General features: G+C 35.9%; 1 long non-coding RNA gene across 1 annotated transcript; it reads left to right on the plus strand.

The window, feature by feature from the left end:
* Positions 1-386: 386 nt before the first annotated feature.
* LOC148114816 (uncharacterized) lies at positions 387-4,348 on the plus strand. Its single transcript, XR_015732885.1, has 3 exons — positions 387-468; positions 2,680-2,717; positions 4,204-4,348. It is a non-coding gene; the product is annotated as an uncharacterized LOC148114816 (long non-coding RNA).
* The last annotated feature ends 7,893 nt before the right edge of the window (positions 4,349-12,241 follow it).

A 12,241-nucleotide genomic window follows, 5' to 3' on the forward strand; every position in this document is an offset into this window, starting at 1 on the left:
TTTTTGTGCCTTATCCTGATCTTTCTCTCGGGAGTGACTCTTCAGGTGACATTTAGCTACAGTTGGTGACGGACAAGGGTAGAAGGTTTAACCTGTTTCTAGTCCATATCACATTCATGTATTATGTTTCCAGTGTTATTCTGATAACGTTTTAAAATGTGTGAATAAGTAAGTATTTCACAGACCACATAGGCCTGCGTATATCTACCTATGAGTTTAGAACCATGCATTGCAAAAATCAGAGTGAATCATTATCTAAGACATATGCTCTGACAACATTTTAAAATTATTTTATTAATCTCTATTGCAAGGATCACCTTCCTTGGGCATCCCTTTTTATATATTATATATTTATATTTTTTTATATTTTATATTTTCCAGGTAGCACAATAAGATGTATATCTCCATATTCATCAGTATTTACATTTGCCAGCATTAGAAAATTGGAGAGGTCTAAATGCTTTCCAAGTAAGTCAATACAATAAATTGATTTTGAATTCTGCCAAACTGAGTTTACTCATCAGTGATTTTCATGGTACCCTCAGGTGTGTTGCAAGTGCCTCTTGCTTGCTTCTCATGAAAAATTGGTATAGCATGGGGTGTTGCATAGATGAGATTCTATTAGGAAGGGACAGACCACTGAAAATTGTGAATAAGAGGTTTTAAACAGTAAAATAATTAATTTGGAAAGATGAAATTTCAGTCCCATAGTATCTCAAGTCAGATCCACTTTGGGCTTCCTCTTCCATCCCATCCTCATTTAATTTTAAGTCATTAAACCAAAATGGGAGAATTGGTTGCTGAACTTTTATATTATATACATTAAGGCCTTCAATAGCTGTTTTTATATGCAAATTATTAGCTCAAATGACTATACGTGTCCCATATCAAAATAGCATGAACCTATCATGAGTTTTCAGCTATCACCAATGGATGTCCAAAGAACACAAAAAGGGCCCTTTAAGACTGTCCTAAGAGAGATGAATCCCAATTTCCATTTTCTTGAAAGCCCAAATTCATATATAATTTCCCAAACATTTCTGCTAACTGGAGGACCTGCTGGTGCCAAATGAATATAGTTACATTCCTAGAGGACATTTGGCTATGTTGACTGCTTGCCACTGGATCAGTTTGCTGGGGTTGATGAGAACTGAAGTGCAGCATGTCTGAAAGACACCAGATTGGAAAATCATGTTCCATCAGAATCCAGGTTCTCTTTCCAAAACTTAATCTATTTTCCTGAGTGGCTTTGAGAAAGTTGTTATTCCTTGATTTTTGCATGTAAATGTAGGAATAGCACCCAAGGGAGATGCTAATTTTCAGCTCCTTTGACCACATCACTTCCCACAGTAGATTTATCTGCTTTTCACATTATCTGAGAATAATCCTGTTTCCCTTAATGTAATCAGTTACTCCTCTAAGTCTGCTGACTTATTTTTAGTCTTTCAATGTCACAGATGTTTTTGACATTATTATGATGACAGGATGTGCCATTTCCCAAATGAAGCTCATTTATTTCAGTCATGTGTATATCCGTGTCTATCACTGAAATATTAAACTGTAGCATGGGCTGAGTATGGTGTAGCTTGCTTGACTAATAATTTCCAAATGATATCCCCAAACACAGAAGGGTCTGTAGGGGTAGTCAAGGAGAGCAAATGACAAAATCAGCTTTGTGTCATCATGATGCAAAGCATTACAGCTTTGAAATGTGGTCTGGACTCTCTTCAGTTTGCTAGCTTTTATTTTTATGACCACCCATCTTACCTAAATAGATGACAGTGGACAATAGTTTTTTAAAAATCTAATAAAATCAATATACAAGCATATAAAACATCAATAATCACTTTTGAACAAACAAACTGTAATCAATGGATGAAGTCTGTCCTTGTGCCCAGCTTAACAAAGCCATTGTAAAAGCTCCCCACTATTATGGGACCCCCACAGCAGAAGAGCAGGGTAGTGTTTCTCAATCTTGGCCACTTGAAGTTGTGTGGTTGGAGAATTCTGAGAGTTGAAATTCACAGATCTTCAAGTGGTCAGGGTTGAAAAACTCTGCTACAGGGTTTTCCTAAAGGCAGGTTTAAGTTCCAGGGAAATGTTCCAAATGACAGGCACTATGGCAGAAAAGAGTCACTTCCTACATTTGCAAAATGATCCACAGTAGACAAGTCCCATAACGTGCCATTACTGTTGTTCCTGATGAAATGGGTAGTGGTAGATGTAACTGGAGAGAGTTGATCCCTCAAATACTGTAACTTGGTCCAAGGTTCTCCAGGTTCACATTAGGGAGATGCAGAATGTCTGTATATCATAAAAACATGGAATATAGAGCTAATGCTCTGACCTGAAACAGATAACATAGTGCACAGAGAAGGGTCTGTAGGGGTTATCACACATCATTCCATTGCCTGACTTCCAGCAAGAGCAGCTGCTGCCATGTTTTCTTGTGATGAAAATCCTGTGTGGAAGCTGAATTTTATGTGGGTAGCTCATTGTGTGGGAAAGTGTTGTGTTATATATAGTTATGTACTACTGAACTTCAGTTCACGCACAAGCATTACTCAAGATGTAAATACAAACAAAAATGTGTTAAGCTTAAGTATGTGTGTACTCTCTATGCTCTTGGTTGATGAAAGTGAGGATGCCTTAATAGCTGCAATGTGTTTGTGTTCAAAGGTACTCTGAAAGCTCTGCAATCAACAAAAGAGAATACAGTGAGTACATATGTACGAACCTAAATTCATCAAGGTACTCTTGTTGCTTCCCCACTCCAACCCCCTCCCCTCACTTCCCCTCCAAGTTTTATGCTAATGGCTTCCAATAGCTTTGGTCTAGTTGGGTCTTTTGAAGTTATGAAGTAATTGTGACTTTTTGATTGGCTTGCTAAATCCATTTATCATTGCATTATGGGGATTGCATTCATTTGGGCCCTTTAACGTTTTGGAGACAAAGTGCATGCAGAATGAATGCTATACCATGCACTTTGCTGCAAAGGAAGAATTGAATTTGATCCGAGAGCTTTTGATACTGAGGAAAAATATGTGCATGATTCATAATTGCTTGTTTATTCTGCTAAATCGGTATATTGTACTTTTAGTGTACAAGTGTTGTCAGCCAGGAATAAAGAAATGTATCTATTTTCCCTGGTGGGAACTTTTTCCCTTCCCTTCCCTTCCCTATTTACCCTACCCTATCCTCTCCCCACCCAATCCAGCAGGCAGTAACTGCAATTCTTGATTTTGGGAATATTTCAGTTTTAGCAAACAAAGGTCAAAGGAGAAAAAATCCATGCAAAACATGTGACATAGATGAAGCTTTGAACTCTTGGGAGAAGGGAGAAATCCATATTAGTGAGGGCAAGGTTAGGTTTCAGTGTTAATAACATAGGTCTAGAAGATGGTTAGTTTAAATATAATCTTCAAAATAACTATTAATGGATTGAATAGAATTTAATATTTTCTATCAGAACATTATGCCCTGGAAGTAATTTATTTGGAAAGGGTATATTTTGTATGAGAGATCAATTGCCCAGAACCAACCTATTAGTAATCTCTCTCCTCATAGCATTTTCAATTAGTATACTTAGTATGAGCCACAGTGGTGCTGTGGTTAGAGTATATTTCTGCTGCCTACTTCTGCTGCCTGCCTGCTGCCTGCAATTTGGCAGTTCAAATCTCACCAGGCTCAAGGTTGACTCAGCCTTCCATCCTTCCAAGGTGGGTAAAATGAGGACCCAAATTGTTGGGGGCAATATGCTGACTCTGTAAACCATTTAAAAGAGGGCTATAAAGCACTGTAAAGCGGTATATAAGTCTAAGTGCTATTGCTACTTCTAGAATGCTAGGGCTACAAAGCTGGACTACAAAAATTCAAATAAACACTAGATGGAAATGTTAACGATTGGGAGGAGTTGTAGCTCTTTGCTGCAATCTAGTGGCCATTGGGAATTCTGGCACTTAAAAAGCTTTTTCTGAATTTTCATTGATTCCCATGGTCAAAACATGTGAAACTGTTTCAAATGTTATCACATGCTTTTTAAATCTGTGGCCAAGTTGAATGAGATCAACATAACTTTTGGGATACAATGCTTTGTTTTAAACTCAAACTAAAATACATTTTTAATTTACGTATCTAATCTCTGTCTCTCTCTCTTTCTCTCCCTGTGTCTTTGTGTGTTGCATGCACTGATTTTCTACCAAGCTATAATTAAGCTGGAATGTCTGCTCTACCACGCCACATAAGGTGATGAGTTTGGCTTCATTGTGCTGATTTTGTAAGCTGTCTACTTTTGGCTTTGAAAAGTGTTTTCTGTCTTAAACAGGACACAACCTACAACAATAACATGAAAGAGCAGACTAAAGAAATGATTCAACTGTTAAAGACAGTGCCACATACATGTCTCTGTTTCTGCATCTATTGTTTGGCAATGACAACAAAGAAAAATAAAACCATTTTCCAGAAACCAGTACTGACCTGTAAAAATCTTGTTCAATCATGTAGTACACACACATACACACACACACACACACACACACACAGAGAGAGAGAGAGAGAGAGAGAGAGAGAGAGAGAGAGAGAGAGAGAGAGAGAGAACAAGCAGATTTTAAAATTACTTCCTTTTTCATTGCCCCAGTAGGTTTCTGTTTCTCTTCTCTTCTCTTCTCTTCTCTTCTCTTCTCTTCTCTTCTCTTCTCTTCTCTTCTCTTCTCTTCTCTTCTCTTCTCTTCTCTTCTCGCCCTTTCCCCTGCTTTTTCAAAATGCATTCATTGAACTCCTGGCAATTAGTGTAATTGAAATTTATTGACAATGTGGCAGTCTTCTAAAGCTTCATTGTTCTGAGTGCTTAGTGCATAGGATCATTGAAGAGTGCCATGGTTGTGTCAAATGGCGCATAGCTTGCTCAATTATATCAATGGACCAGTGACTGCCAAAGGTTCCTTTGGGGGTATGAATGTTACTTAGTGATAAGAGCCTCTAGAAACAGAATCCCTGGGCCCCATCTCTAGTGGGAGATGGAAATGAAATATGTATTTCTCTGCTGTGGAAAATTAATGTAATTGGCTCTCTTAAAAAGCTTTGACAAGTTGACCTGTTTGAAATCCGAGGAGGGTTTCTGCTGCAGTATCACATTATCTCCAACATAAACCCCCTATTCTGAAAGGGAAAGGGGGGGGGGGGGAGATAAATGGAATTTGGATAGTAATGTTAAACTTTAGTAGCAGGGACCACATTAGTACATGCTTCCTCCCTCCTCCCCATCTAGTGGCCTTGTCTAGTTTCTGAATGAATTCTTTAAGAAATCTTTCCCTTTCACATTATTACAGTTATCACTGCAATTATCTGTTTTCCTTTTATAAATGAACTAAAGGAATAAAGGAAGTTTTTGGGGATAGGATTTTTGTGCATCTGTTACTTTTTTTCTGAAATGGATGTAGTACAGCCCTCTTTTAAAAACATTTTCTCCACAGAAATCCCATTTATTGCAAGAGCATCAGTGTCTTCAACAAGTGATTCAGCTGAAACTCGCTCATCTAACAGAAATGTCATGAGCATCTTTCTCTGAAAACACACCGAAATATAAATCGATACATTAATACAATTGTGAATTTGGAAGTGATCACAAAGATGATCTAGTCCAATCCTTTGCAATGTGCAGGAAAGCCAATTAAACCATCCTTGAGTGAAAGCCACCAGAGATGGAAAACTCATACTTCTATAGTAGACTGTCTACCATTATATAGATCTTACCATCAAGAAGTTTTTTTTAATGGGTCATTTGAATTTAAGTTTCTAGACATATGCTATACTAGCAACTGCAGTTATTGGGAATATCTTCTGAAAGTGTCTTACTGGCAGTAAGCTAGGCATTAGTGATACACCTGAAGTTTTTGTTAAAACCTGTCATATACTGTAATTCTGGAACTGTGATCTTCCATAGCAAATGCCCCTCTCACCTAGATGTTTTCTGGGTTGCAGTTCCATAGCCAGGGATGCTCCTGATTATAGTTCTACAGCATGGCTGATGTGTACCCCCCACATTTGCAATCCTCCAGCCCAGTTGTGGTATTCACTTACCTTTGCTACCGGTTCACAAATGTGAGTGTGTGTGCCACCTCTGCGCATCCACAGAGCATCCGTAATGACATCTGGGCAGGTGGGTGGAGCCTCCCGCTGCCACCGCCACTACCAGTTCAACCAAACTGGATAGAACTGGTAGAATCCCACCACTGCTCCAGCCTCCACTTCCTGTTCCTTAATGTTCCTTCTCCTCCATATTTGCCAACAAAATGGGCAGCAAATAAGTAATTTTTAGCAGCCATAATTATCATTTTCTTCAAAATGCACCTATTTTCTACAGAGAAAAAAAGAACGTCATAAAAAATTGATGAAAATGTTTTATGAAAAATACATAAAATACAGTAAAAGATAAAAAAAAAGTTAAAGAGATGAAGGACTGAAAATATCAGCCTTAATCCTCTACAACATCATGTTGTCCTTGGAGCTGTTTTTTAAAGGTAGAGTTTCAGCAACAAATTTTACCCACCATTTTTTCCACACATGTATCTGTTGATGAGATTTACATCATATCCTTTAATAAGCTGCCAGGAAGGATTTACAAAAGGTTAAAAACAACAATAAAATAAATAGAAAGTTCTTCAGAAATAAGAAATATACATTTTTTAGGACTTATCATTACAAACTGTTCACAAAAGGAAAAACAAACAGTTTTTAAAGAGGATTGACAGGAAGGTGGTATATAATATAACTGCAGGCTCTGAGTCAAAATAATAATAGAGACAACACCAAAAGGAATGAGCAATATTTTATCATTATATAATATAGAAATTCCTGACAAATATTTAGATATTGCAAGAAGAGAAGGGAGAAGAAAGGTTTTCTGGCATCTGCATGGAGGGCAAGTAGCTGTCCTTCAACATGATCACATAAATCAACATGGAGAATTTTACCTATCAAGAAATCCTCAATTGTCAAAAGACATGGTTAAAAACTATTTTGCTTTTTAAAAACACAGGTTAGTTTGTTCAAAGCCCTTTATAACTTCTGTTGATTAGCACACATGTTTGATATCATGATTAAGTACAATATGGTTGTGGCACTGCAGGGAATACAATTTTGAAGTAGAGCTGTATTGAGTAGGACACAGCAATTTCAATTTAGGGATTAGGTGCATAATACTCTACAAGTTCTGTTTTACTCTCAGTTTACTTATATTTAATTATCAAAAGTATATGCTACCAACTTCATTCTGACTTGTAGCATCTTACATCAACTAATATCTCAAAAATATCTATCAGTATAAAACAATAAAACTTCCACAGTAAATATAAAATATTAAAATGTGTAAAAATTTCACATTTCATAATATTCTACAGTACTGTCATAATATATTACTATTAATTATTATATTAGTAATATATTACTAATGAGGACTGCAATAATCCTATGCAACCCATATTTAAACTAAGCAAGAGCCGAACAAAGCAAAACATTCAGCTGTCAAAGGCCCTCTGGAATAATTCAGCTTTTAGTCCTTTCCAAATTTAATAATCAAATTTAAATTTTGTCTAATCAAATTTAATTCAGACAATAGTCTTAATGGAAAGTAGGGGGAGGGTTTTTCTTGAAAAGATTTAAATAGTTTTACAAGATCCATGTCAACTGACCATAAGATAGACAAAAAAAGTCTGGATAGTGGATGTTGCAGTACCTGGAAACAGCAGAAGAGAAGAGAAAAAACTGGAGAAAACAACAATACAAAGGCTTGCAATTAGAAATAGAATGACTGTGTTGAAAGAAAGCAAAGGTGGTACCAATAGTAATAGGTGTCTTGGATGCAATCCCCAAGCATCTGGAGCACTACTTGAACACCATCGGCCTTGACAAAATCACCACTGGTCAATTGCAAAAGGCAGCTTTAATCAGAATGGCTTACATCTTACAATGATACCTTTCACACTGTTAGACAGATCTTCCTATCCCAGGTCCTTGGGAAGGACTTGACAGGTGGACGAAAATGCCAAATCCAATCTGAACATCCATGCAATGAACTATGCAATGAACCATCATTTAGAATATAGAAGCAAAACTATATTGTGGCCTACTTTGATGGGCAAGATATTTAAAATCATTTAAAATGTGTGAGGGGAGCAGATAAAAATGAATAATAGAATAATTTCTATAAAATTCTCTGTAATTATGCTTCAGGAACGTTAGATGAAATGGCATTAAACTTGAATCATAAATCTTTACGAAAATATGAAACTGAACACATTAATAGAGAGCAATGGAAAATAATAGAATATGATCACCGGAAACAGTGCACATGGTGACTTAGTTCACATATAATTCTTATTAAACTATTCATTTAAACTCATGCACCATGTACTTGGAATATATTTTCCCCCTGTAAAATTATATTTTGCCAAAATTCTGCATAATTTCCTAATACATTAGCAAACCTCTAACCAAACAAGTTACTGCAATTACGGGACATTAAGAAAATTATGGAACATTTTGTTGAATAAATTAATAATAATTTGATTCAGGTTCTTTTTGTTTATCAGCTTTATGAACTAGTTTTATTGTAAGTTTTTGTGGGTTTGTGGGTTTTTTTTGAAAACTTCTTGAGAACTCAGTGATAATCATTTTAAAGGCTCAATCCTCATAGAACTACAATATTTTTAAGTGGAAAAACTTCCAGCTTCATTTCAAAACTAGATACATGTTTGAACTTGCTCTTTATTTCCATGATTCCAGCTCTCCAAACATCACGCTCGTCTATAATTGTAAACAAAACTATTGCTTGGCCTTATTGCAAAATGCCCGCAGATGCTCTACATATGAACAGCTTGCAAGTATTGAGCACTCTATTATAAACATTCCATCAGCACTCATGAGACTGACATAAGTCTCTTGATTCAGAATGCATTTTTATAGGGAATCAATTATTTTAAGTGTTCTTCCCATGGATTCTCTTGGTAAAAGATTTTAAACTCATTCATAAAATATTAATGTCACAATGTATGAGGTGTCCTTTCCACTGAAGTGGTCTGACATGAGAAACAGAAGACTCGGATATCTTTATTGGGGAAAAGTGCCAACAATTAATCTATTTTTTTCAACATTAGGCAATAACTTTATTAGGACCAGTTATATGTCCATAAAAAAACTGGTTCAGTTTAGATAAAGCAACTGGAAAAATAAGGGTGGATTGCTTACAAAGTGACTGTGCAACTTGTTTAATATGTGTATGAAAACTGTATAAGTGCTTGTAAATTGGAAGAATGCCATTATTGTCCCAATATACAAAGAAAATGATACCATGAATTAGATAGAAATTTATAGTGGTATCATTTTGTTAAGTGTGCCTAAGAAGGTATTTGGCAGAATTCTGATAGAAGGATATGAAGTTTGTGTGACAGTGAGAAAAAGTGGGGAAAACAGTTACAGGTTTATACTGAGTGCAAACGTACAGATGAGATTTTTGCAAAACTTTGAGAAATGCTTGAATATGAAGAAGAAAGTTTATTGTTCATATGAAAGCATATGATAAAGTGAATTAGCTGGAATTTTGGAACATTATGTGTGAATACGAGTTGAAGTTTGGCAGCTGAATGTAACATGAGCAGTGCAGGTAGTCCTCAATTTATGATCACAATTGAGCTGAAAATTTCTGTTGTTAAGTGAGACATTTGTTAAGTGAGTCTTGCCACATTTTATGATAAGTTAATAACCTGGTTGTTAAGTGAATCTGGCTTCCCATTGACTTTGTGAGAAGGTCACAAAAGGTGATCACATGAGCTTGGGACACAGCAATGGTCATAGATATGAATGAGTTGCCAAGTGCCTGAGTTTTGATCACATCACCATGGGGAGGCTGCAAAAAGTTGTAACTGTGAAAAATGGTCATGAGCCACATTTTTCAGTGCCATTGTAACTTTAAATGGTTACTAAATGAATTGTTGTAAGTTGAGGACTACCTGTACCTTTTATTAAAATTAATATTTTATAAGAAATATAAGAAAAGATATAGTAAATGATGTGGTCTAAACAAGATTTAGTAAGAAGTAAGGCACGCGCACGATCCCATTGCAAATCGGTAGTAAAGGTAAGTAGAACCCACCCCTGATAGATATGGACAAGCCTCTGCATTAACTGGCAAAACTTACCTCCTGGTAAGAGTTACGTTGTGGACGAGTCCTTACAAAGCAATCTTATTTGTTGCAAACTAGCTGGTTTTTTAGGAATATGTATTTAAAGATCAATATACTTTCATTTTTGGATGAATGTAATTTGATGAACATTCCGGCTGAACAGATTATAGCTAATCTTAATATTGTGACTTGAAACAAATAAATTTCAGATCCTAATTTATGGCTAGTTAAAATTAGTTTCATTTTAAGATTTGGTCAACACTAAACTAAGGCTAATCTAAAATTGAAACAGAAGCTTTTAGTCAGTTCCTCTTCTTTACAGTGCTAGGGAACTGGCTTGTGGCTTGTCATAGCTTGTCATTATGCTAAACTATGATACCACTTTAGAAGTAATATGTCCTCTAGAGATTGCTTTAATTATTGAATATGGTTTCATGCTATGAATTACAGATCCTTTCTTTTTTCTCTTGCAGAAGTTTGGAAACCTAGCTTTAGGCTAATGCATTGAATCAAACCAGTGTAACTCTCTGATATTATATAATTCCTCTGAAGAGATAAATTTGGCGTAGTTATTTATTGTATATTCAAGCATTAAGGAGAGTGATATATGAAAGGACATTCAGCTGCACAAAAGGGTATTTCCAGTAGCCTGATATTGTGAAATGACTGATAATTCCTTCTGTACAAAAGTGAAGATTGGAATCTGATCTGATTCTCCAATCCTTAAACAGCTTCTGTAGCAGCCTTCTAATTTAGAAAAGAACTATTCTGAAATAAATGGTCTCAAGATTGTTGCCTAAGTGATTGAAACACCATCATCTTTCTCAAGGGAGAGCCAATTGATAGACAAGAGGAACTGTAGCTTAAAGCCACATATGTTACCCATGTTAGACGAAATCTCGCCAAGACAGAATTAACAGGCCTTTTACATTAAGTAGTTCTTTCAGGTTAATGTGCTGCATTATTCCCAAATGATATGACCAAAACATTCTGTCAGGTTGTTGTTGTTGTTGTTTTTTGAAGGATAATAGAAGACAAAGAGTTCCAATGCTTGATTATTTTTTCCTCTAAAAGCATAAGGAATAAATAACTTGGTCTATTATAACTATGGACCCATCCTTACAAACATTATTAGGTTCTAAACAATGTGAAAGACATTTTAAACAGAACTCATTTAACAATAATGCATATTATGTACTTGATAGCAATTACCATTATTTTGAATGTTGTTATGAGAAAAGATGAGCACCTTCAAACTAAATTAAAATACATTCAGATTTCATTGATTTCAGAGGGAGACATTTAAGCATATGCTTAATGTTCGCAGTTGAATAAAATAAGATTTCAATTTGCTTAAACTGCAATACTATGTATGTGTATCTGAGAGAAACCAACTGGGCTTACCTCTCTGAATAAATATTAGTCTTCTGTTTTTGTTTTGTTTTGTTGACTTAAGAGGTGGACATAAATGGTCTTTGAAAATGCCTAGAAAATTTATGAGCAAAGAAATTATATGGACAACTTTCCCCCACTCATCCTCCAGGGGAAGGATAATTTTTTCTGTTTTTCAAGAGTGGGACTTTTCCCATAATAATGACAAAGTGATGCTATTGAAAAAAAAAATCATGGGAGGAGATGTTTTGTAATAAATCTCCAGACTATAGCATTAAACTGAAATGTAGGGAGCCAGAAAGGCAGCAGGTTGCTGAAGAGATTGTTATACAACAAACAGTCTTGCTTTTATTTTTTGGGCTGTTCCATAACTAAGAAAGTACAAGAATTCCAGGCTCCACCCATGAAAAGTTCATTGAAATTCCCTCCCATCCAATTGAATGAGAACTAGCAAGAAAAAATAGGATAATTTCTTCCCCTGCACTGAGTCTGTCTGTCTGTCTGTGTCTGTCTGTCTTTCTCAGTAGTTGTCCTTTCCCTGCATTGAGTCTCTCTCTCTCTCTCTCTCTCTCTCTCTCTCTCTCTCTCTCTCTCTCTCTCTCTCTCTCTCTCTCTCTCTCTCTCAGCAGTTGTCCAATACTTCAGAAAAGACTTCTCAAAATATAATTGAA

Source organism: Pantherophis guttatus, chromosome 3, assembly GCF_059756535.1.
Source record: "Pantherophis guttatus breed Tessera chromosome 3, ASM5975653v1, whole genome shotgun sequence".
Classification (NCBI taxonomy): domain Eukaryota; kingdom Metazoa; phylum Chordata; class Lepidosauria; order Squamata; family Colubridae; genus Pantherophis; species Pantherophis guttatus.